Genomic DNA, 25,633 nt, shown 5'->3' with positions numbered 1-25,633 from the left:
ACAGCCTCTTTCCTGCTATTATTCTCCCCAGAGTCTATAGGGTTTTTTTTTCACACGTGTGGACAACATGTGATACAGAGCTCAACTGGTATAACTGCTAGCAAAACAAGTCTTTGCAAACCAAGGTAAACTACCAAGGTCAGCTCTCTCTACAAAACAAGACACCAGTTCTCTTAAAACTGTCAGAATAGTTTGTTCCATCCCCAGGATCATTCCTCAGCCAGGAACCTGTAGATCCCCAACTCAGACGGAGACTACAAAGCTTCTTTGGGCAGCCTGTCCTATTGTCATTCTTTCTTTAGGGTGAAAAAAAGTTTTTGTTATAGGTAATATATATCTATCTTACCTCTTGCTTCATTTCACGGCAGTGATTTCCTGTCCTTTTGTCATGAACCAGCATCAAGAGCCCAGTTCTATCTCCTGAAGATCTTCCCTGCTGAGAAGTTCCTGTAATGTTCTTGAAGACATTCCTTTTTCAGCCTGAACTTGACCACATCTTACAGGACAAATGCTACAGCACTCCCATGATATCTTGTTATCATTGTGGTCCTTTTCAACCCAGGCCATTCTGTGATTCTATGTGTGTCTTGAAAGTGTTATCTCAGATATTGTGGTATAAATGAGATAATAGGATAAAAGGGTCAAGTAAGGTAAACACCTAAAACAAGTAGACAGGATCTATACAGGGGTTTTAGACATGTTACAATCAAACTGCTTTTGCAAACACTAACATACAGCTTTTGCCTTCCGTGGTCCTCCAGCTGTTTGTGGGTAGATCTCTATTGCAATCTAAGGTATCATATCCTTGCAGATACATATGCTCAAATTAATATTAATTCACCTAAAAAGCCGCCTTGGTACTGCAAAATGTACTCCAGCTGTATAAAGGACATATTCTTACCACACTGACTCTCAGTGCACCCACACCCAGAAAAGTAAGGTAAAAAAAAAAAGTCTGTGTGCTGTATTTTAAGTTACAGAATAATTTTGAATGACTGCCTGGCATCAGTTTAAGACTGAAGACATGTCTTCATTAATATGATCATATGAACAGGATAGAATACCCCAACATAAGAAAGAGAATAGTGTATAAAAATCTTCCTCTATTATTGCAGGGCAGCAAATAACACTTCAGGAATTTAATGCAGTGTAAAATAAATCTAGATCATCATGTCTAATACTCACTGATGTACCATCCTCCATTTGTTTAATGTCTTTTAAACAATCTTAAAACAATTAAGTTCTAAGCTTAAATAATTTAAAAAAATCTGTTTTCCACAGCAGCCATTGACAAAGAGCTTCACAGTTTTGTTTGATTTAACTGCCCGGCCCCAGGTGTACTCCCACTCTACAGTTTCTCGGAAATTCCTGCTGACATTAGCTATACAACTGATGATCACAGAAGAAAAGTAAAAGGCATTTTTAGTAGTAGTTAAAACTGAATGTTGGAGAATACTGCATTTTACTGGGGGCTGGTGGTTGGAAGAGGGAAACAGCAAAAGCAAAGAAGTATTCTATCTGCTTATATTAGAATATCATTGGCACAGAACAGTAAAAATACAGATTGAGGAAACCATTGCATGTCATGTAGACTCTTTAATTCAGCATGTATTGTTTAACTAATGTTACAAGTTGTACAGCCTGCAGATATAACTGGGATTGATCACTTCATTTTTTATGCTAAGCTTGAAATACATTTTACATTTAAGAGCATGCAGCTTACTGTGTTATGGGTCTATCAAATAAGACCTCAACTATTTCTTATTTTATGTGACCATAAAAAAGATCCCACAGCTGTTCTTTGTAGCTAACTGAATTGACTCAGTTTTCCTTGGCTAAATTTTCTCATTTTAGTATTATGCAACACACTTCACACAGCTCAGCTGCTGTTCTCTAATTCCAGAAGGGGATATACTGTTTCAGTGCCATATGTTTACAGTACATAAGAGATGTGACACAAAAAGGTTATAAATATCTGAAAATATTTATAATAATCAGATATGATTATGATCTGAATAGAATATCTACCTGATATAAACATCAGTAGTGATTCAGAATTCTGAACCATACTATAATTCTGTCAAATGCGTAATTGTTAAAGAACTGTAGTGTAATCTAACATTTCATAACAGAATGACTAAATTCTGTAAATTAGATGGACTGCCTAGTCTTTGAGAGTATCTTCAAGGGAGAAAGGAGACTGAGGCCTATGGTATGTTCTCTCCAGGATCACCTTAATAGAAATTAAAAAGAGTGCCATTATACGAGGTAGCAATGAAACAATATCCTTCTGTACTTCTGTTTCTCATCTGTACCATATACTTTAGAATGTGAAGAACACCTAACTGTAAAGCAGGACACAAATGTTGTCAAATCAGCTACAGCTTTTCTCACATGAAAAAAAAAAAAAAAAAAAAAAGATTCTAGTTCTGATGCTTCAAGTCCCATAGTCTCAAGCTGCTGCATTTCCTTGATCAGGAAATCAGAAAACTTCAAAAAATTTATATTTGTCAAAAATAACAATTACAATTCTGGAAATGACATTTGAGCAAATATATTTTCACTAAGCAGAAAGAGTTCATATTATTCACATTGCTAAATTAGAGAGAGCACATATGTCAGGATAGCACTTACAAAAAGTGTGGTCAGTTCATACAGAAATGCACTTCATCAAAAATAGTCTTCCAGTTTTTCTGTATGAAGTGATTTATATGCAGTACTGAAGATAGTGAGCATCTTTAGCTGCCCATAATTCAAAATTCTGCTAATGAGTATCTCACACTCAGTAAGACAAAGTTTTCTAGCTACATGCAGTGATCTCCTTGTGTAAACAACAGTAAGAGTTTTCAAAGGATTCAAATGAAAAATAGCCAGAAATTGACAGCTTGAGCACCAGTAAGTATTAACACCCTCCTTGCTAATTGCTGCCATCACAAATTAATGGAAAACTTTTAAATCTCCTGACAGTGGTTATGTAGCATTCTGTGGTTAAGGGAACTTGAGGCAGTACATAGCAGATGCCATCATTAATATGCAACTGCATATGCTTCCAGTGTACAAGATTTTGTGAGCTTTATTCTTTCCACCCTCATCTTTTTTGTTTGCTAGTTGAAAATAATTTCTCAAAATTCTTGTTTTCTACTTTTCCACCTAGATGTTTTAAAATGTTTTAACCCTTTTCCTTTCCCATTAGAGAGCTTGATTGTTCAGCATTCCAGAGATATTAGAAGGAGAATCAATTGAAATTGAACATTTTCTATATAAAAAGATATTTTTCTATATAAAGATGACTTGACTGGCTCATTGTTTTCCTCCTTTTTTTTTTTTTTTTTCTCCTAGGAAGCTTAGAATAAGATTAAAATCTTTGGGAATACAAGAGCTTTTTAAATGCTGATATATTTTAGCTTATAACTTTCCCAAGGCTTAAAACCTAACTTTAATTTCTGCTTCTTCAGGGAATTAGTTTTATTTTTTTAAATCTTTAAGTGATTTATTATTAAAAAAAAAACAAGACAACAACAGTGTGACTACATTCCATTCTCTCAAATAGCCATCAAATATTTGTTCTCAGTTTCCTTCTGGTGTCAATAATTAGGCACAGCAATGGAAGAGACTGGTTAAAAACCATCAGTGTAAGACTGCATATAAACAATAAATTGATATTATTTCCTTCATTGTCCAGTTATTTCTACATACTTTTCATCATATTCTCTCTTAATCTTTTCACTCATCCTTTCCCTACAATAAGGACATCTTCAACATTAGTCTGTGATTCAGTGTGACTAGTCACTCCATTCACTGTGACAGCAGAGGTCTAAAAAAAATCCAAAAGCACATTCTTGACAAGGATACACATACCATCTCCTTTCAGATCACAACTTGGTCTCTCTGTCCCTTTGCATCTCTCATCAGTTTCCAACAGGGAATTGATGTCATTTCCACTGGTGAAAAACAGTTGATGTACATCTGCCTTAGGGACTTGGGACTTATGCATGAGTCGCTGATGGGAGTGTGACTGAGCAGTAGTGAATTGGAGAGGACATCTCCAGAAAGCAGACTGCACAACAACACAAACGAAAGACTTCCACCTCCACATAGTCAGAAGTTTACGGTCTCTCAGGCTACCAAAGTTCCTCTGGCTTTTTCATCTGCCTTGGGTGGTGTGACAGGGTCTAAGTGGTGGCTCAGAAAAGAAACTAAATGGGTGAAAGTAACATTACACAAATATTGAAGTCATGGCTCCTGCTTGTCAAGGGAACCAGATGATATCATTTAAGTAGTAAAATACGTTTTTTTTCTTCTCTATCCAAACAGAGAGTTCCAAAGACAAGTGAAGGAAATGGGATTAAAAAACAACAACAACAACCAAAAAAACAAAAACAAAAACAAAAACAAAAACAAACAACTGTAAGGATTAATCTTCGATTAAGATTTCTGTACAGCTTCATTTCACATAAAGTTATCTTTCTCCTAAGACTCCACATTCATGTCTAAAGTGCTGCTCAGACAATTTGAAACATGCTCAGAATTCTATTCAGTTCTGTGCCTATATTAAATCACAAAAGATATTTAGTTACTTTGATTTGAAGAGTTACGAATATAGATTTGATCCCTTGACCCCTTGCTGAGGAGAACCCTCCTCACTATTCTCGGAGCAAGCTGAGGTCTGTTCCTCTCAAGGTCTTTTTTCCTTGTCTTCCTCATCCTTAGAATCTTACACTTTACCATATCATTAAAGTCAGCATTTATGCTCCAGTCTCTAAACAAGTCTTCCTTATTTTTACACGGTTGATCTAGGTTGTTGAAGTCCCTGCCCTAGACAGCAGTTCTGAGGCCTATTTGGAAGTGCTTGAAGAAGGCTTCATTCACCTCTTCCTGATCAAGTAGCCTGTAGAAGACACCTACCACAAAGTCTTATAAGATGGCAGTTGCTTTCATTTGGATGCAAAAACACTCTACAGAGCACACCTAACACACTCAAACTCCTTTACAGAGAGCCCATACTCCTGTTTTCTCTGTCTTTCTGATGTGGCCTGTACATGTTCATAGTGGGAATCTCATGTATGTTAATCCAATGAATTTCTGCAGTTTCAAACGCACTGCAACTGTGGATTGCATGATATTGCATTTCATCTATTCTGTTCTGAGCATGAGTATTGCTGTATACATTTGAGATGATGTGTTACCTGGCTGGACGTTAAGTGAAGCATGGAATCCCCTCCCCAGGGTTCTGATTCAAATATGCTTTCACCTGTACTCTCTGGCATCCTATCTTCTGAGAGCACTCCTTATGAAACCAAGTTCTATACCTAACTTGCTAAGTTACCGAGTCCATAAGGAAAAATGTCTTGATAGGAATCTCTGAATTGTCTTCAAAGAGCATCTCATGATCACAGGGGCTGAAAACTGTCCTGCAGTATCATCCACGTAGCCAAGTACTGATTGTTTGATACTCCTTCTGCCTTCACCCTGGTTGTGCACTAGAAGAACTAATAGAAAACAGCTTGAGCTCCTGCCCCCTTCGCTTTAAGCCCTTGGAACTCAGTAGTTCTAACTGCTCTTTTGTGGCTCACTCTTTGTAATATGTTTGGCACTCAGGAGGTGTGAGGAAGGGTAGGTTCCTCTGGGCTTAAGGAATCTTGGCAGTCCCTCCATGACATGCCGGCTTGGCTCTAGACAAGCAACAAACTTACCATGTGTCGGTTTGGCAGATGGGACCTCTAGAGATCATTGAGTCTGGCCCCCCTGCAGCAAGCTGCACAAATAAGCATCCAGATGGGTCTTGAATGGGCAGGAGAATCCGTAACCTCCCTGGGCTACCTGTTCTAATGTTCTATCATAAATACTGGCTAACTAGGTTGCTGTGTGAACAGTGACTTTGCCATCAACAACCTTGCATTGTCACCCTTCCCCAGTGGCATAAATTTTGATTGTTGCCATTGGAAACCTGAGGTGGAAGAGCTGCAAAGTGCAGGAATTTGCTTTTTCTGGATGCTACCCAGTTTGGAGTCTGAGGAGAAGGAGCAGAGGTAGTCCACTGTGCGTGTAGGAGCATATATAATTTGGGCAGACTGAGTTGCAGCAAATAAAAAGGACAGTGTTCCTTGGTGCATCAGAAGGGGAGTTCCTCATGCCTTCCCAGAGCTGACTACAGGCAGCCTTGATGTCAAATTGGGCCAAAAGCAGAACAATAGTTGATACATCGTATTCAGCTTACTCCACAGTGAGGATGTTCTGCCCCAGTGGCATCTCACCAAGCATCTCAGAGAGAGAGCTCATTTTTTTTCAGTTAATGCTCATTCTAGATTAGCACAAAGTGTATTGCATTTTGAAATACAGTCATAGATGCAATCAGGGACAAAGTGGAAAGTGTCATGAAGACAAGCATGATATACTGAGAATCTTTTTCATAATAGTATCATAAGTAGAAATTAATGTAAAAAATCCATATCAAGCTTTTCTACTTAATTAACAATCATTTTAGACTGCACTGAAGAAATCTATGCATCATCTGTTTGCTACAGAAACATTAAGGTTGCCAAGATAAATGATCAGAAGTTAAGGAGTTCCAAAATTAAGATTGTCAAGGCAAGTTTAATTCATTATATTTCCATACTCATTGGGTTACTTTTTATTTACATGATATTTCATTGTGTCTTGCTAACTCTTTAATAACAGGAAAAGCTGATTCCTTTCAGGAGCATTTATTTCCTCCAGGTGTTTCAAAACCCTGTAGTAATTTCAATAGAACAGTGCTATTGCACACTACACATGACAGTTTGGCAGATAACATTTATTAAACTCCAAAAGAGTATTTTAGCTATGCATCTAATTAACAGCTCAGTACTCATAGGACCATAAAGGAATATAAATACTGGTATGTAAGAAAAATGTAAATGGTATTTAAGTTTTGTTAAATCATTGTGGCACCTTTGATAAGCCCTCTATCTAGAAAGTGATGTCTTGAAATTGAAAACAGAGTTGTATTTTCTCTCTCCTTTCAATTATTTGTCAGATAGCATTGCAACTTATAGGTGGAAGTGCACATATGGCTTATCTGTTAGCATCCATATATTCTCTGTTATGATGTTCATCTATGTTATTTAAAGCGCCTGATTCATTTAATAAATAAAATTTTGAATTTCCAACACTGTCAAACAGTTGTTCAGAAAGCAATTCAGAATTTGTGGATAAAGCATATACTTCTTGTTAGTGATCACTGGGATGTCCTAAACCAAAGCCGACACTTACTTCTGGTTATGAATAACTATGCAAATAAATAGATGGACATGGAATAGACATGGAAATAAATAAATAATGTTCATAGTGGTGTATTTAAAAAGGGAAATGTATTTATCCTTCTCTTTGAATTTGCTAAGAACCCTGAGAGCTCATTTTATTCTCCAAATTGGTGCTTCAAACATGACAGAGAGAGGCATAAAAGAGCTATCCCATGGATTCTTTACTTTTGGTGTCTGTATTGATTTTTTCTTAGAAAGATATTACATTGCTGTCACAGTTTGCAAGTGAACTAAAAAAATAAAATTCTTCCTAAGAAAAAAGAAGAAAAGAATAGGAAACCAACATATTTCCTCTGTATATCTACTTTGTGCCAGAAATCCAAAAGTAAAACGTACCACCTAGAAGGATGTTTCTTTCACTAACTTGCTACCAATACTTTAATTCAATTGCAAGTTTCCCAAATAAATTAATCAAGCACTTGCTCTGGGCTCATAAACTTGTAGTTATGGATTTAATTGTTTTTTTACTTCTAACATGTAAAAGTTGATGTTAATTTAGATGCCATTCAAAGCTTCCAAGAAGACTGTTAAATGATGAGAGCTGAGTAGCAGGGTGCAAAACAGGATACGTTTTGCATCTGAATATAGAATTAATAAATATACATATGTATATTGAAATGGTGTGAATAAAAGGTACAGTAGAATATGACAACTTAGCATGTTCAAGTGTTATCCTGAGAAAGCCAACAAAAATGAAAGCTTATATAAAAGAACCATCATAACAAAATTTTTCCAATACATTCTGATGCAGCTTGCAGACTGTTTCATGTTGATTCTGCTTCTTCTGCTTTCGCAGTGTAGGCTTGCTAGAGCAAGGTATCACACTTATGTATTTGTTTAGTGTCCTAGAAGCAAATGATTCACCTAACCTAAAACTGCAACTTGAGACTCTTTCTCTAAAGCTGAATGTTATGAAATCATAACTTATGCTCTAGTCTACAGATGACACATCAAAGCTATTATTCTCACTGCTGCATCTTGGCATCCATGAGGAATGAGGATATGGTAAAGATAAAATGCTTATAGAGGCATAGTACATTCTTGGTTGCCATTAATTTTCTGTCTCATCTCCATCTGCTCTCTTCCTTTTCCTGTGCATTTGTACTACACCATGAGCACCTTTAGTGCACATAGTTGCAACCCATTCACCTTCTACCTTATAGGAACTGAAAGTAGCGTTTCACTTCACTGGTTTGTCAGCAGCCCAAATTTTTATTTTAGCCTTGAAGCAAAGGATAACTGTGTAGTAACAAGTCTCCATTTATCCAGTGCCTTCATTTTCTAGATGATGACAGCAGAAGTTTCTTACTCATAACTTAATCTATATAGGTCATTTATTATTCAGTGTACTCATGTATTCAGTTAAGGGTCATTAGTACTTCTGAGACTAAATCCCTCCTATTTTGACTACCCTCCATAATATAAGATTTGGGTTCATTTACTTGCTCCAAGTGAATCTGTATTTCTATGAAATGGTTTATGTGATTTTTCTTTGAACTTCACATCATTTTAAAAACAAACATTTAAGAGTTTCTGTATTTATTTTGTGAGAAGGACAGTATTTTATTGTCATTTTTTGATAGTCTAAATGGAACTAAAAATACACAGCCTCTTAATCTTGGCAGCAATACTCTTCCTATGTCTGCCTTCTTTTTTTTTTAAACGTTGGAACTGATTTCCATTCATAAAATATCTCTGTGCAGGCGACAAATTATCCACAGAGAGGAAGCTGATACCATAGAATGTGTCTCACATGTGACCTAAATCTAGACATAATTCACTGCCAGAATGAAAAGAATGTGCATTAACCCACTGTGCCATCTAACCACCTTCTATCTCCGGCAAGATAATGAATGATTCAGTGGCTTTCATGGCTTCAGTTCAACACTCTATTTCTGCAGCTGGAGACACCGTTTTGAAATATTGCAAGTGGAACGTATTCACAAGTGCTATTGCTCATTAATACTATTTGTTTGCTATGTTTTCTCCACAGTAGCTTTAGTAAATAAATAAATAAATGAATGAACAAAGAAACAAATAAATAAATACTCTATCCATTTTCAATTTCCCATTATTGAGTTTCTATTGTAATAATAAAATGTTCTATAGAAACTAGGAGGTGACTTCCATCTGGACCTCCATGGAGAGGAGGGGCTCTTCAACATGGGCTCTTCAAGCACTAACTACCTATGAATAAACCATTTCCCTTAGCAAAATGTGGAGAAAAAAAATCATTATGATATAAAATTTAACCTACTCCATATAACACTGAATTAATATTTTCTGTAGATGGTACTGCAGAAATCATTGGATCACTTTACTTCACTATGCAGAAAACGTGGGATGGAAAAGAATATCTGATGTTGAAAGGAAAGGACATTTCAAATATACTCTCTCAGATACAATTCCATGCTTTCTTAAAGACAAAGTACATTTCCATCTGGTATGGAGCTCAGGGCCTGGGGTTCTTCTCAACCATCTGAATTTTTACTTTTTCAGTGCTTTCTCAAAAAGGAATCAAGGAATGTAATATAAAACAAAGTAATTATTCTAGGTGTTACTGAAAAGTATCAGGCATTGCACAGGAGGCCACGAATGTTGCTTCTTCACTTATTTCAAACTTAATTATTCAAATATAAAGAAAGTGCTTAAGGCCATTGCCTGTTTTACTCACATTGATTTTCAAAGGAGAGAGGGATCTGAATTCATTAGAAGCTTTTGGAACTCCAGTTTGTAATCTTCTGTGGTTATACAGCCCAGAAAAATAGGACACATTTTTTACGATGAAAAATGGGTGCAGATTACATCCACTGAAGATTAACAAATATCTCAAAATTGCCTTTAATTTTCAAAATAATATGAAGTTTTGGGGATAAAATTCTACTATTCAACAGTAAGTTATTTGAAATAAATCCATTAGGCACTGGTTGCGTGCTCATTTCAGCTTCAGATCTATATTAGATTTTAAACAATTACAATAAAATTTTCCAGATTAGTCTACGAAGACCCATATTTTGGTACCTACCATCGCATTCAGAAGTCACTTTATCCATATACTTAATAATGTAGCAGACCGTCGTGCTACATGCTTTCATAATAAATCTGACTGCTAAGAAATACTAGAAAGCACTATGAGACATCTTAGAAGAAGAAGAAACTGTACCCCTGGGACTTTGGACTGCTCTCCATCATGAGAATGATCAGGAGAATATCTTGGTGACAGTGAAAAGTGATTGCAAATTCAGTAACTTTCAGGTTAAGACAATGAGTTGATGGTTGGGATGCATTGGTGGTTGGACTTAATGACCTTAGTGGTCTTTCCTGACTCATTTTTGATTCTATGATTCTATGAATATTGTATTTTTCTGCCTTCTGTAAGATTAACTGTTTCAGTAATTATGAGGAATCTTTGGAAACTATTTTCAGAAATATCCAGAAGTCTTGGGTGCTACTCCAGATCATTCAATATCAAGTGATAAAGAATGTCCTAGTTCATCCAGCAGTACTGATCAATTTTGAGAGATGTTAATGGTCTGATTATCACCATCCATGCTATAATTGCATTCTGTCTTTCTTCATAGGTGCACTCTTTACTTTAAAAAAGAGGAATAGTATCCTATAGTATTCACATAGAAATTAGAAAGGAAAGGAATGGAAATGTGTGATCTTTGGCCGTTATTTCCCTAGCTGAATAACCTTAGAAACAGAACACTTTTCTACCTGTAAAATAGCTGTATTTGTAAATTGTTGTATTGCTTTGGTATTTCCTATAATTCTCCAGTGAATAAATTGTTACAAATGCTGTTGTCAGGCCATTCACATTTTCTCAGTATGCAGCAGGTTTTACATACACAGAATGTTTAATTAATTTTCTGATTAATGGGCTTTTTTTATTACACTACTGCCATTTGGCAGCTGTTTTGACAAAACTGCCTTCCTCATTACAGGATTTCTACTTGTGAAAGGAAGTCAACCATAGCAAATGGGCTTATTGAATTATCCAGCTCACCAATTGTATAGTATAAAACCATTCATCCTGATATAATTTGATCAGGAAAAATCATTTATCTTTAGTAACTGTGTTAAATTAAATATTATTCTGCTGGATAGGTGCAATTTTGCAAGTGTCTGTAGTTAGAGAACTTTTTTTTAATTTACTTGAACACTAAAGTGATTGCCTATTTTCTGATTTCACTTTGTTATCAAAAAGATTAGTTTCTAACTAATCGATCCACAAAGACCAATTCATTCAAAGCCTGAAAAGCAACGCTTAACCATTTTAAAGTAAAATGCCAGATTGATACATGTCATTGGTAATACAGTTTTCAAAATAGCTATTTCAAATATATTCAAATCTGTTTATAAATCAATTAATTCAAAATCAGTGCATTTTATTTAGTTGTACTGTTTTCAAGTATTTTAACACTATCACAGATACATTGCAGATAGCACTGACTTGCAATTCTAAGTACTATTTTATTCAACCCAACCATATTACAATTCACCTCACTTTCAATATACTTTATATTTGTATATATTTGTATATTTGTATATATAATGTACCCTTGTATATTTGTATATATAATGTACCCTACATAATGTCTCTTTTTGAAAGATAATGTAAAAAAGTGTTTTATTTTCTTTTTTTTTATTTCTTCTGGAGAATAAAAGCAGTATTTTTGTTTCTCACTGTGTAGACATCTTGTTTTTAAGAACACGTGGAACGAAAATTATAAAGATAGGTAAAACATTTATTTAGACAACTGATATAGTTGGTACAATAAATGGATCTACTTTCCTGTGTAACCAAAAAACATGTGCTTTTTCTTTTCAAGTAGTATTTTGGAAATCTTATCAGATAGATATGAAGGAGATCCTTTGGTACTACTTTGTTTTTCTTGACATATACATTGAATCAGCTGAGTAATTCAAATTTGCAAGTAATTTCTATTACACTTTGACTCTATGATCTTATTCTCTCCATAGAGTCCGAGACTCAACAAAAAACCTCATAGCCACAAAAATTCCTGGCAGAATTTCTTATTTTATAATAGTTTTTGAATTCCAAATTCATATTAGGAGCTTCCTTTTGTTATTTTTTTTTATTTTCCATTGAGTGTGGAATTTTGAGAGAAACTTTGTGAATGTAACTGGGTATATACTTCTCTCATTAAACCAGCTATACAGATGGTAAACTTGTTAGTGAAAACAGCTGTCACACAAACCAGAAGACTGAGAACCACTGTGGTGCTCACATAAGAACAGCACTACCAACTTTATGAAGAAAGAAAGTTATTGCTAAATATCTTTTTTTTGCCCTTTCATGACTGAACAAAAGTGAATAATCAAATTTTCTAAAATCTCTGTCCTTGGACAAACAAGTTGACAAAACTGTACTTCTCTGACTGGAATGTAAGACACTGTCAATAGAAAGTCATAAGACATGGATTTGTCAGAGGGCAAAAAGGAATTCTCGTGTTTTTAGTTAGCTTAGTATTTTTGTGAGGTATGTCCAGGTGACATTATCTGTGGGATTAACTAATTTCATAGGCATTTTTGATTGCACGTATGTCATACCGTAACACCAAAAAAAAAAAAAACAAACATCACAAAAGAAATTCTCTGTTGGCTGAATTGACAATTTTCTTCAGGTTTTTTTTTTTTTTATTATTCTGCTATGCATATCTCTAGTGACAGCATATAGACAATGAATTAGAAGAGTTGACTATGACTGGCTAACATTTTGGTTTGTCACAAGCCAGCTGTGCCATGGCCATGATTTGTTTCTGTTTGGGTGCCTTGAATCACCAGACTGTGATCTAAGAGACGGACTCTGAGAAAGCACATGGGTGCCTTCAGCATCTTGCATTACAGACATGTTGTGTTTTTTTGCATTTTAATCTGTTTTCTTTAGGCTCTTTGCTCTTTTTGCCTTGCGTGGTGTTTGTTTTTATTTTAGTTGGTAGTATTTGCAGTTCTAAGCCCCTAAGAAAGGCACATTCAAGGGTCTAGGCTCAAATCTGTCAGTAACTTCAGCAAGGAAAGATGCAGACATCCCTGCTGTTAAACTAAGGTGCCCTCTCCCTCATTTCTCCACCAACTCAGAGGAAATTCTGTTCAGTTATTTAACTGTTTGCACCTTGATTTTTCTCTTCCTTTCGTTCCACCCCAAATCTCCTTCTCCCTGTAGTCTTCAGCTTAGAGAGCAAATAACCCCATCTCTCATATAAGTGGTCTTCAAACCCCTAGGCAGACTGACAGCACTGTGCTTTTCCCAGATGTCTTGAGTCATCTGACAGCTATCATTAAAAAACTTTTTTTCAATATGAAAGTATGGGAGCCTTTCTCTCAATCTCTGCTGCTCAGCAAACACAGTCTTCAACAGATTTCTTTACAAGAGATTCTAATACTATACCTAAATTCCTGTGGCTTTAGAAAAACATTAAATATTACAAACTTTATACATAATATTTGGTGATCTTTCTGCACTACCACCTTCATACCAGAAAGTGAACAGTGAGAAGGATAAGTGATCTTGATACAGACATATTTTTTTCTGAGAAGATATACCTGGCAGTCATGCAGAGGTGAGAAGCAGAAAGTGATTTTTGTGAAATCACTGCTTTACAGGATCAAAATGTAAAACTGCTAATCAGAAGAAAAATGGTAGCTACAAAAATTGTCTCCCTTGTTATATAACCTAGTCTTTATGTCTGAATTCACCCCATTATAACCTCCATGATTCCAGCTGTGATGGTTCAGATACTCACTGATACATAAGAGAGCAAAGGCAGGTTTGTTCTCACCATATAGGGCTGTTTGAAAGGACCCTCCTTGAGTCTGGCTGCAACCAATGCCTGATACAACATATGGGTTTAAGAATTGCACTTTTTTTAAATTTTCTAGAGTACCAATTCCAGGTCAAGCTGACAATAACCACACTGTGTACAACCCCACAACAAGTTTATGTGCTGATTGGAACAATATCTCATCTCATTTTTATTTACCACATTAGAGGATGTTGCATTTCAGAATAGGCTCTCATCTCTCTGAAGCACAAAATAAATTTCTTTTATAAATAAATCAAAAAGACTCTCAAGTCTGCCAACAAGACAGTATAAAATGATTCTAAAATGTTTTTCAACTGCAAAGTAAAAACAGTTTCTCTGAAAAATCCTGAAAAATTCTATAAAAATAATTTACTTTCTCATCTAGCTTGTACAGAATGATTTAGCATAGTGAAGCTTTAATGACCTATCTGTCATTTTTGCTCTGCCCAAATACTTAGGTATTTCAAAAAGCATTCTAACTGAGAACTTAAAGCTGTTGTTTATGTAACCATTCTCTCTTTGTGCTATTGGATATAAGTAGAGAAATCAATGAGAAAAGAGAATTTGTGTGCCTTTTTCTAAATCAATTAAAATTTCAAACTTTAGATGATGTTATCTGCCTGTGTCCGTGGAATACCAGCAAGAAGATTTGCTTTCAGAAATGCTGTACAAAACTTCAGTGTTTTTGCCTACTCTGTCCCTAGCCACTTGTCATGGTTTTGTATTTTTTTAGTTTTCAGTATTCCACATCATAATATCATTTAGTACACTGGGAGTTAAAGTGTTAATGCTCAAATTCCAGGTGCCTATTCCTATACGTCACAAAAGTGATGGGATCTGGCCCTTCCAAGTGGAGCGGTCTCTTACTGCCTTGCAGTGGGTGCTGGAGGGTGTTTTCCTAGCCATTCCCAGCTCTCCAGGTTTGACTCAGTCTCAGGAACTCTCTCTCTCTGATCATATTTGATTTATTAGTCTCAATTTCAATGAGATGGTATCATATTATCTTGCATTCTGATATCGTAGTTAGTAAAATAAGTTTTCCTCCATAGATCATTACCGCTTTTTTTTTTTTTTTTCCTTCCTTGAGCCCAGCTCCCATTTCCTCATCCCTTTTCCCTTTCCCTTCCTTTTTGTGGGGCTAGAGGGAGCCCAGGGGCCTATTGCCATCCTGTCACAAGCATAGATTGATCTAGTTAACTCCATGACACCGTCCTAATGAGAACTTTTTTTGTTGTTGTTTTTTGTTTTTAATTATTCCCTAATTTAGATATAATACTACAAAGTAGATGGGTAAAGTGGTAGTAACATAGCTTTATGTTAACATGTAAAAGTTATTAGATGTCACTCTTAAAATAACTTGTATTTAAATCTAACATATATGTAAGAGTTTACATTATTAAAGACCAATTTTCCAACCCATGTCTGTATTTGATGATTTACTCTTACGGAGATAAATGGCAACAGGAAAAAGAGAAAAATATCACAAGGGAACAAAAATAAAGATTAAATCCTGATTGTTTCTGCTGTTCTTCACAAATGAAATTGAAGTAAACAGATATAAGATATATAAACTCTGCCGTATTTTTTTTCTGTACCACAAAACTAATGACTAAGTTAGATTCTCTACTAACCTCCACCTTGCAGATATGCTTTTCTAATGCATTTTCAAGTTAGTCTAACAGACCATCATTAGATTTGGGTAAGAAATTCTCATAACAGAACTTGTACAGATTGATTTTTTAAGGGGAAACATTTATTTTTCTCCAGGTCAAGGTTCTTTTCATTTTAAGTAAATCAGAAGTGAGTACTAACCAATGCAACTGGCAAAATTCAGAGTGAGAGCAAAAATTCAGGAAAAAATGATCTTATTTCCTGAGCAACTGACAACAAACTATACTGCCCATGAATTTATTCTCTGTCGCCCAGTTATCTCATATCAATAGGACTGATACTCAGGGAAGCAGCTAGTTGTATATATCACTTCATGTCTACATAATACAAGAAGGGGAAAGAACAGAAACAAGAAAAAAATGAAAACCACTAACAAAAAAGTTCAGCAAAGCTGGACAGCCTAATATCAGAAATGACAGAAAATATCATATGTCTATGCAGTCTTATTTCTTTCACTGTGGATCTTGCAATAGTTACCAAAATATACTTGTAAATCTTTGGATTGTATTTATTGTCACACATCATTTGTGTGGACCAATTGGAGTGGGGTGCTAAATGAGAAATGTCTTCTCTGTAAGCCTATATGGTTACAAAATGGTGATACTCCTTCAGAAGCGGTGTTATTCTTCAGTGATGTGCTGTGCAGGTAGGGCTTCTGTCACTAGGTTCATGCAGCAAGAGAACACCATGATAAATGATCTGCAAGCAGAAATCTACTGACAATTAAGAAGTTATATTGACACTCAAGTTCCCACAGAAAAATCTTCTATTTTCCAGTCTTCTACACAAGCACATCACAACTCAACATCACTCCTAACATTCTGCAAGATTAAAACAGATAAACAAACAAAGGAGTATATTCAAGGAATATATAAAGAAACATAATAAAAGGGCAGTGGAAATCGAGGGTGTGAGCAGCTTGCTTAGGTGGCTGAATAGCAAGCAATTTGCCAGCTGAATGCTCCAAACTTTATAGAAAGAAAATTGTGGAAATGATCCTCTCCTCACATGTGTTCAACTGACAAGTGGAAGAGGAATTTGTGTTGTGGATTTAATGCTGACTAAGTGGATTAGTGTGACAAGAAAGATGTCCCTAATGAAGAGAAGCTGTAGAAATCATCGAAAGCAATATCAGGGATCTCAACAGGAAGAGGCACTGCTATTTCAGAAGCTCAAACATTAATAATAAAAATCAACCACTTTTACAACTGGATCTAGTTGAAAGCACTGCTGGAGGTAACAAGATGTACCTCAGTGAAGAGCTGTCAAGAATCATGATATTAAATAATGTGATCCTGAAACTAGTTAAGAACATATGAAAAGTATAAAGTGTTTTCATGTTGGAAGTGAAAAAAAATCCTTTACCTTGTGAGTAAAAAAGGAACAAACAAAAAATATATTATTGCTGTTTTTAGGAAAAAAAAAAATAGAACAGGAAAACAGATTCATTGGTTTCAGACCAAGACTGACAAGATATTCCAGGTTTCAAATCAGATGCATTTGAGTATTTGGGCATAGATCATGTGGCATACCCTTCTAGTAGAGGATGAAAATAAACAAAATACAAAAACAAAAACCCAACAACAACAAAAAAGAATGCATGCACATGTTAATTTCTTCTTTTTTTTTTTCCAAATCTTGATGCTACCAACTTTTCTCTCTCTTTCTTCTTTTTTTCTTCTTTGTATATGAAGTAAAGGTGTGTAATTGAATTCCTTCCTGTGGAAAAAAAAAAACAAACGCACTCACAGACTTTCAGAGATACTTGCTGAGCATTTGTTTGAGGTAGCTGGCAGTGCATATCAGCAGTGGCAACAGTGACAGTGGATCACCTCCATAAGTGCAGATTTTTACAAGCATCACATGGAGGCTCCTATCCATCACTGGCAAAAATGCAGTGCTAATGGTGGTGATTATGTTGAAAAAAAGAGTGTTTTGTAGCTGAGAATTTGCTCTATCAAAAAGTGTTCTTGTGCAACTTGCATCTGTTGTAGTTTTCTTTGTAATAAACTGTAGGCGTTATGTTCAGAGAGACTCATCTATACATGTAAATTTATTTTTAGCACTTTTATAACATAATATCAAGCAGTCTTCCTGTGGACTTTTTCTAAATACCTGAAAATAAGATACATATGAATAGATAAAATACAATAATGGGATTTTTTTTTTCACTAAGAAGATAAGAGGTGTGATTTTTTTCTTTTATTTTGTTTTAGGTGATGTACAGGGTCTGCCTGAAGAGAAGTTAATTTTCTTCATATCAATCTGTACAGTGCTATGCTTTAGGCTGATAGCACATGGTTGTAGTTGCTTCTGAGAAGTGTTTCCACAGCATCAGCATCATCTTTGTTTCTCATGCTGCTCTGCCAATTGATAGTCAGCAGGTGCACAAGAAGCTGGGATGGGGCACAGCCAGAATTGCTGACCTGAACTGACCAAAGTCATATCCCAAAGTAAACAACATATTCAGCAATAGAATCTGAGGAAGGTGTGACAGCTTGAGTTATGGCATTTGTCTTCCCAAGTAACTGTTACATTTGTTTGTCCCTGCTTTCCTGGAAGTAGTTGAACGCAGAGGTCAAACTACCACAGAAAGGAACCTTTCTTTCTGAGCTTAAGAAGCAGAAAAAAAGTTCTTGACTAGAAGGTTGTCAGGTAGAGAGGTAGAAGGACAAAGCGAGCTGGAATTTAGGGGATGGGCTCCAAAACAACAACAACAACAACAAGAACAACAACAACAAAAAACAAAAAAAAAACCAAACAGACCAACCCTCCCAACATGAAAAGTAGAATTATTTAGTTATTTTTCTGTGAGTCAGGCAGGGAAGAATGTAGTAAAGGAAAGACAAGAGCTCATCTTCCTCTTCAGGGATGGTAACATGATCCCTTAACCCTTAGATAGCTCTGCTTCCACTATACTCTTAAATTTTCACATCAGAGGTCTTTGACAGCATAAAGCCATCTTGCTATTAGAATAGGAATTGAAACAAAAATCTATTTCAAATAAAATGAACTGGAGATGAGAAAGAATAGAAACAAGGTAGCTTAAAAACAGTTCCTTCCCTTTCCTGCTACATATTTGCATCCCAGGCTTCAGAAAACTTCACACCAGTTTGGTGGGTTGACTGTGACTCTCAGTGTCTCTTCTACATTGGTGTGTTCACCAAATTAGTGAACATGAATATTTCTCTGCTCACTGAAGTTTCTTCCTTACCTGCACTGCAGCAATCTGGGTAAGGAAAAAATGTCCTTGTTAACAAATCATGTCCTTCTAAGGTACTTGAAATATTTTCACAAGTATTGAATAAGAGTATGTGACCTGAACACAATTTATTAACTCTTGCAGACAATAATAACAATGTCAGTGTGAAAAGAAAGCAAATCTTTACAGGCTTTCCTAGTCAGAGAAAACATGGGACAGTTTTCACAAAACCTTATTGTACAGTTACTGAAGAAACAGATTACAGAAAGAAGACATTCGGGAGGGAGCTCTTGTTTGTCTTTTTTTTTTTTTTTTCGTTTTCCTTTTCCTTTTTCTATTCCTTCTCATTTTTCTTTTCCTTTTCCTTTTCCTTTTCCTTTTTCTAGCTTTTCTAGCATCAGAAATAACACTTCTAGTTTTATTTCTGTACAGGAAATCAAAACTAATGAGGTTAGTTCAGACTGAAGTCTAGCAGATTTTAAGACAGAAAACAGCAAAGAAAGACATAGTTATGGCAGGAGCAAATTAAACTCAACAGATAACATTTCCATGGTATAAACTCATCTGGCTGGCAGTCCATCACATTATAGTAATGTGAGAAGTAGATTGTGCTTTTGCAGTAGAACAATTTTAACACTAAGGTGTAGACTTCTGCTAAAGTTTCTTACAAAATAGCTGCAAGGATTGTTGTTCAAAATGAATCATTGAGGCATAGCTTAGTACAGGGTAGAGTAAGTTTTCCAAGTAGCTTGGTTGTCAGAATACCTAGACCAGGTCAAAGCAACAGTGGGAGAGAGTCCAGCATGTATCACCCTCCTGTCCCCTTGATGAATGGGGAACTGCAGGTGGATCCAGTGTGCATTTTAGTCCTGTCCCCCTTGAAAAACAAAGGGGCCTGTATGCATTTTTCACTTATTCCCCATTGAAAGAAATAAAAACAAGTAGGGTATAAACTGATATGAAAAAATATTTTAGCAAACATGTTGAGAGGATAATGATCTTGATGCACTCAACCAGTGAATGATAATAGAGGTATCACCTGCATTGGAGTGAGGATATTTAATGGAGTGGATTTCATTGAAAAGTTGCATAATTTCACGATCGCAATCACAGGGTTGGAAAGGACTTACAAGATCATCTAGTTCAATCGTCCTTCCATTACCATTGCTATCACAAGCTACTGAACCATATCTTGTAGCTTCTCATCCAGACACCTCCTGAACACTGCCACTGGGCAGGCTGTGCCAATGCCTGACCACTCTGAGAGAAAAAATTTTTCCTTATGTCTAATCTAAATCTCTTCTGACACAACTTGTGGCCATTTCCTCAGGTCCTGTTTGTTGCTTGGAGAAGAGGCCAAACCCCTCCTCATCACAACCTCCCTTCAGAAAGTTGCAGAGTGCAATGAGGTCTCCCCTGTGCCTCTTCTTCTCCAGACTAAACAATCTCAGCTCCTTCAGTCGCTTTTCATAAGACTTGTGCTCCAGGCCCCTCACCAGTTTCGTTGCCCTTCTCTGGATACATTCCAGGGCCTCAGTGTCTTTCTTGTAGTGACGGGCTCAAAACTGAACAGAGCACTCAAGGTGCAGTCTCACCTGTGCTGAGTACAGGGGGATGATCACCTCCCTGCTCCTGCTGGACACACTATTTCTAATGCAGGCCAGGATGCCGTTGGACCTCTTGGCCACCTGGGCACACTGTCGGCTCATGTTCAGCCAAGCATCAATTAGTACCCTCAGGTCCCTTTCCTCTTCACAGTCATCCCACCACTCATCCCCAAGCCCATAGTACTGCATGGGGTTATTGTGGCTAAAGTGAAGGACCTGGCACTTGGCCTTGTTGAACCTCATCCCATTCACCTCAGCCCAGTGATCCAGTTTATCTAGATCCCTCTGAAAGGCTTTCCTATCCTCAGTCAGATTGACAGTATCTCCCAGCTTAGTGTCATCTTTCTTCCTTGCCATAAGGGGGTATGCACCCATTATTGCAATAATTAATACATTTGCTGCTTCATGAAGATCTTTCCCTAACTAGAAATTATTGATTCTGTGCATTTCTCATAGTCTATTATTAGAAAAGACTGCTAGACACTCAGGTTTAGTATTATTGGAAAAAAATACAGTTACATAAAATCCTATGGCAACAACTAGTCACCTCTGTGAAACTTATTATAAAATGAGGTCATCCTATCAGATATTGTAATTAGATTACTATACAAATTTATTACATAGGTAACTAAAAACAAGTCTTGTGCTATAAGACTTTAGAAGGATTTTCTCCCCCATGTGTCTTTATTCTTTATTATTGTTATACTTGAATGCATTCATTTCTGAGATGCAGCAGAGAAAATATATTGCTTTGAGAAAATGTAATGATGGACTCAGCTTTAAGCAAGTTATATGATTTACAGAGCCTGTTGTCTGATGATATATACAAACTTCTCAGTTCCAAATACAGAACTAGATTCCCATAAGTGTGACATCTTTATTTTTTTTTTTTTTTTCGTATCTATTTGTGTCATGTAATTCTGATTTAAGAGATTAATATCTTGCAGGTAAAATTAGAGGTCATGACCATTGTCCTCTGCATAAATAGGGTGAAAATGAAAACTAAAATACTTAAAGGCAAGATAAAAACAGAACATAAGATGTTCAAGATATTAAGAAAGATACAGATACCAGTAAGTCTCTGTTAGGAATTTTGACAAAAGATGATGACTATGTTACAAAAAAATATTAAAGCATTTGCAAGTGGTTGTTTTTACTCTGAAGATAGCTGAGTTCTGTTTGAAGAATTAAAGATGTTCATCACTTTGGAAAAGATATTGTTCTCTTCTGAAAATTCTAGCAGAAAACATTTGACTCTAAAATTAGGTCAGAAAACTCTAAAAATGCTTCCTGCTTTACTTATTACCAGAGCTATTGTCATGAAACTGTATGATCTCTCAGGATTTAAACCATGACAAGTTAAATTACAGTATCATCATTTGATATTTCTCAGGCTGCAGGAAGAGCAACCCCATTTTCACAAATATGAAAGCTGTACGCAAGAAATGAAGAAGGATCTCCTGTTTCCATAGGCTGGTTACTAATGATCAGTAATTATCAGGATTATCAGGATTATCTTGGATTTTTCTATTCTTTCTCTAAATGTGAAAAGATGAGCTGCAGTACGAGCTGGATTTCATGATGGGTTCTGACTTGATCCACCTATACAAGGACCTGTTTATAGTAATAGCATTCTCAGTACTGTCAGACAAAGCCATACTACTAAGACACATTACTAATTTTTGTTGGCCTACACTTCTAAAACAAATTCCTCTCCTCCACTTCTCTCCCTTTTTCTCATCTGAGACCAACATCTGGATCATCCTAAAAAACATATTTTTGTTTCCTTTTTCCTGCCTCAAGATCAGCAGGTAAAACATAGCATTAGTTTCTTATCATTTTTTACCTCTCTTTCTTTGTATAGACTTTGATCCTGAAGAGAAAACCGCAGAAATCACTTCATGAAGTATATCCTTACGATATCAACATTGTAGATTTATTTTAAGATAAAGTAGATTAAGCTCATGCTAGTGAAAATGGACCTTTATTTTTTTTCAACTAGAAGCTGTTTACTTTTTTACATACCTTCGGTGAAAAATCGTGTTTTCTTAATGACCGCCTGACTAATCTATTTTTTTAATGGAATCATGAAGAGTGTTTAGATTAATGGCTTATTCTTATTTACATTTCTTCTCTCAGTTGGTGGAAATGAGAAACTTTGATGAAGCTTTCTAGAATTCTGACAGAATTTCTGCTGCTTTATGGAAACATTTACTTTTCTACAAGTGTGTCGGGGATGAGGGCCACATGAAGCTTTAAAGAACAATGTAAAAAGGAGTTGTCAAATCAGTCTAAGAAAACAGACATGACAGAAACAACTCTTTTAATAAACAAATGAGAAAATACAATTTAGTCATATCCTATTGGAGTGCTAGTGTTCTTAGAGGCTTAATGTTCCAGGTTTTCAGTCCAATTTACCTTCATCTTAGATTTGTTGGGAGCTGGGTGTTACTTTCTGCACCAACAGTGCTATCCAGATCATTCATTCCAGAGACCAACACTGCCATATTACTATTTCAGATGTGTGTGGTAAATACTACACACTGAGGACTCAGTATAAGAAACTAATATATTGAAAATAAAGGGATTTATGACTTGGACCTGAAAAAGAATCTATTTTGTTAAAGTCCACTATTAAAAACCACGTTTGTTGGTTTATTAATTCCAGTAAGCTATCTGACTTGAAACAGTAAATTTTTGCTAAAATCAATGCAATATAATGTACCCTATTGAATGGATTCATGAGTTTAAATAGATAGTAAAAATGTCAAGTAAGATTTGCTTATTTGTCAAACTCTTATTAAATGTATTTACAATTGCCCAGTAAATTCTAAGAAATATACTACAACTGAGTGATAGCGTTTCCCATTTTGTAGGAGACATTGCCTCTAGTGACATTAGATTGATAAGATACAAGAAAACTTGGGATGTCTTAGAACAATCACAGTATACAGTAATTTTACACAATGGAGCTAAAGGGGAAAGAGATCAGAAATCCACAGGGTTTAGTTTTTACTAAGATTGTATTAAACTCACAGTGATTCTCGTTCTGGAAAGAAAAAATTAAAAAGGAGCTATTCCTTCATTTAGAAGTCGGAGATCATTGGAGTTGTAAAGTAAAAGCTATCTTGTGTAATTTTGAGTTCTATCTAATAGCGTTTAGCAAACTGTAACTAGAGTCAAATAGAGAAGAAAGCAATATTTCTATTTTCCCATAAGAACGAGTAAAAATGACTTACTGTCTAGAGATCATTTTTATATCTAAAATTAAATACATGTGAAATAGTAAATCAAACATATAACATGATTGTGCATTTCTTTTTACACCTATTTGCATGTAGAAATATATGTACATTAATTGTGAACATTTACATTACCAAAATATTTATGAGGAACTAGTGAACAATGTACATTTTAGTATTGAAACTTAAGAAATGTTTTTTCCCCTGATGGGTGCTTAGAACTATCAAAGCTCCCTTGGCTTATTTACAATGTATTCACAGGAGAACCAGAATCCTGTTTGACATTATAGGGAGTATTTGGTACAGTGACTTATGATGATCTTATGCACTTGTAACCACAGAGTCACTGCACAGTGCAAAGCTATCAATCATTTGTGCAACAGCTATCCTGGAATACAGAAACTCATACCTCAATGGAACACGTGTATTTGAGTGTACTTCCTTCTAGAGATGTTGCTACTCCTTTTCTACTGGTGGTAGAATAAAATCAGAATATAAGATCAAACCATTTAAATTAACTGATATATATATTTACTTTTCAAGGAAAGAGGTGTAAGTTTGCCTTCCTCATTTGAAATCTGCCTACAAAAAGAATCATATGATCAACTCATTTTCAGGGTATTACTTTGCTTACTGTCTTAAAGGAGAAAAAAAGAAGTGATTGGTAGGGATTTTTCTTTCTTGGAAGGTTATTTTAAAGCCAATTTCCTGAGGGATAACTCTGTGTCTTCTAATATGCCTAGGACTGGCTTTTAAATATTTACTTCTCAATTTACTGATTCTTACTTCAGTGAAACACCTATTTAAAATAAATATGACATTGCAGATGTTATAGACATTTCTCAGAGTTCCATATTTCAATAGTTGAGTCATCAACTACTGATTAACTTTTTTTTTTAAAGAAAAAAGGAGTTTTAATTAAATAAGGTAAAAGAATTGGTCAAGAATATTAAACATGTTTTCCTGACTGATCTCAACAGAACACTTCATAGCTTTATTTTTGCTATTGGTAAATAAGGATATATAAAACAAGAAACAAAAACCATACTCTGGCCATCAACTCCACAAATCAATATATGTTAAACATAAAGCCTCAGGAAAGAGGAAATCAAGTGACACCTTTCAGAGATTAATGTGGACACTTGCTAATGTGCCCATTAATTTGCAAATCAACTTATATTAAATCTTACTAGGATGAGAGATAAAAGTAGAGTGCTTTTAGAATACTTCTTCAGTTGTTAAAGCTCACCTGTTACTTAAGAGTGCTTTTTTCCAGTTTCTATGTAATTTTACAGAAAATGATGGTAGCTTCCTAGGGGTTTAGATTAAACAGAATTATTAAATGGTGTATTTCTTTTCTGTATAAACACGGATTTACACAATACAGTTTTTAATGTGAGCTGGCATTTTCTTGTAAGCAGATTTATTTATTTTTCATGTGAGCAGAATGGTTACATGAATCATTTCTGAATTTGAGGAGGACTGTCTTGCTGACTATTCAACAGAGAGACTTTGCATAAAATATAGCTTTGCTCAGATTATCAACAGCCAACTGGTGGTTTTGGAAAGACTTCTTCATGGAGCTTTATAGGACAAAGAACTTTTGATCTCCTATTAGTTGCCATTTTTCCTCACATATAATAATATCTAACAAGAACAATATCTAACATCACATCCCTCAATTTTAAATATAAGCCATTGCAGTAAATGCAAAAGTTCCTTCAGACTTCAAGAAGCAGTATTCAAATTAGTTTTACAACAGTTTCTGTTTTATTTAGGA

This window comes from Lagopus leucura, unplaced genomic scaffold (assembly GCF_019238085.1).
Source record: "Lagopus leucura isolate 7727_CA_CO unplaced genomic scaffold, USGS_WTPT01 Super-Scaffold_100002, whole genome shotgun sequence".
NCBI classification, from domain to species: Eukaryota; Metazoa; Chordata; class Aves; order Galliformes; family Phasianidae; genus Lagopus; species Lagopus leucura.
Note: the sequence above shows the minus strand (reverse complement) of the source record.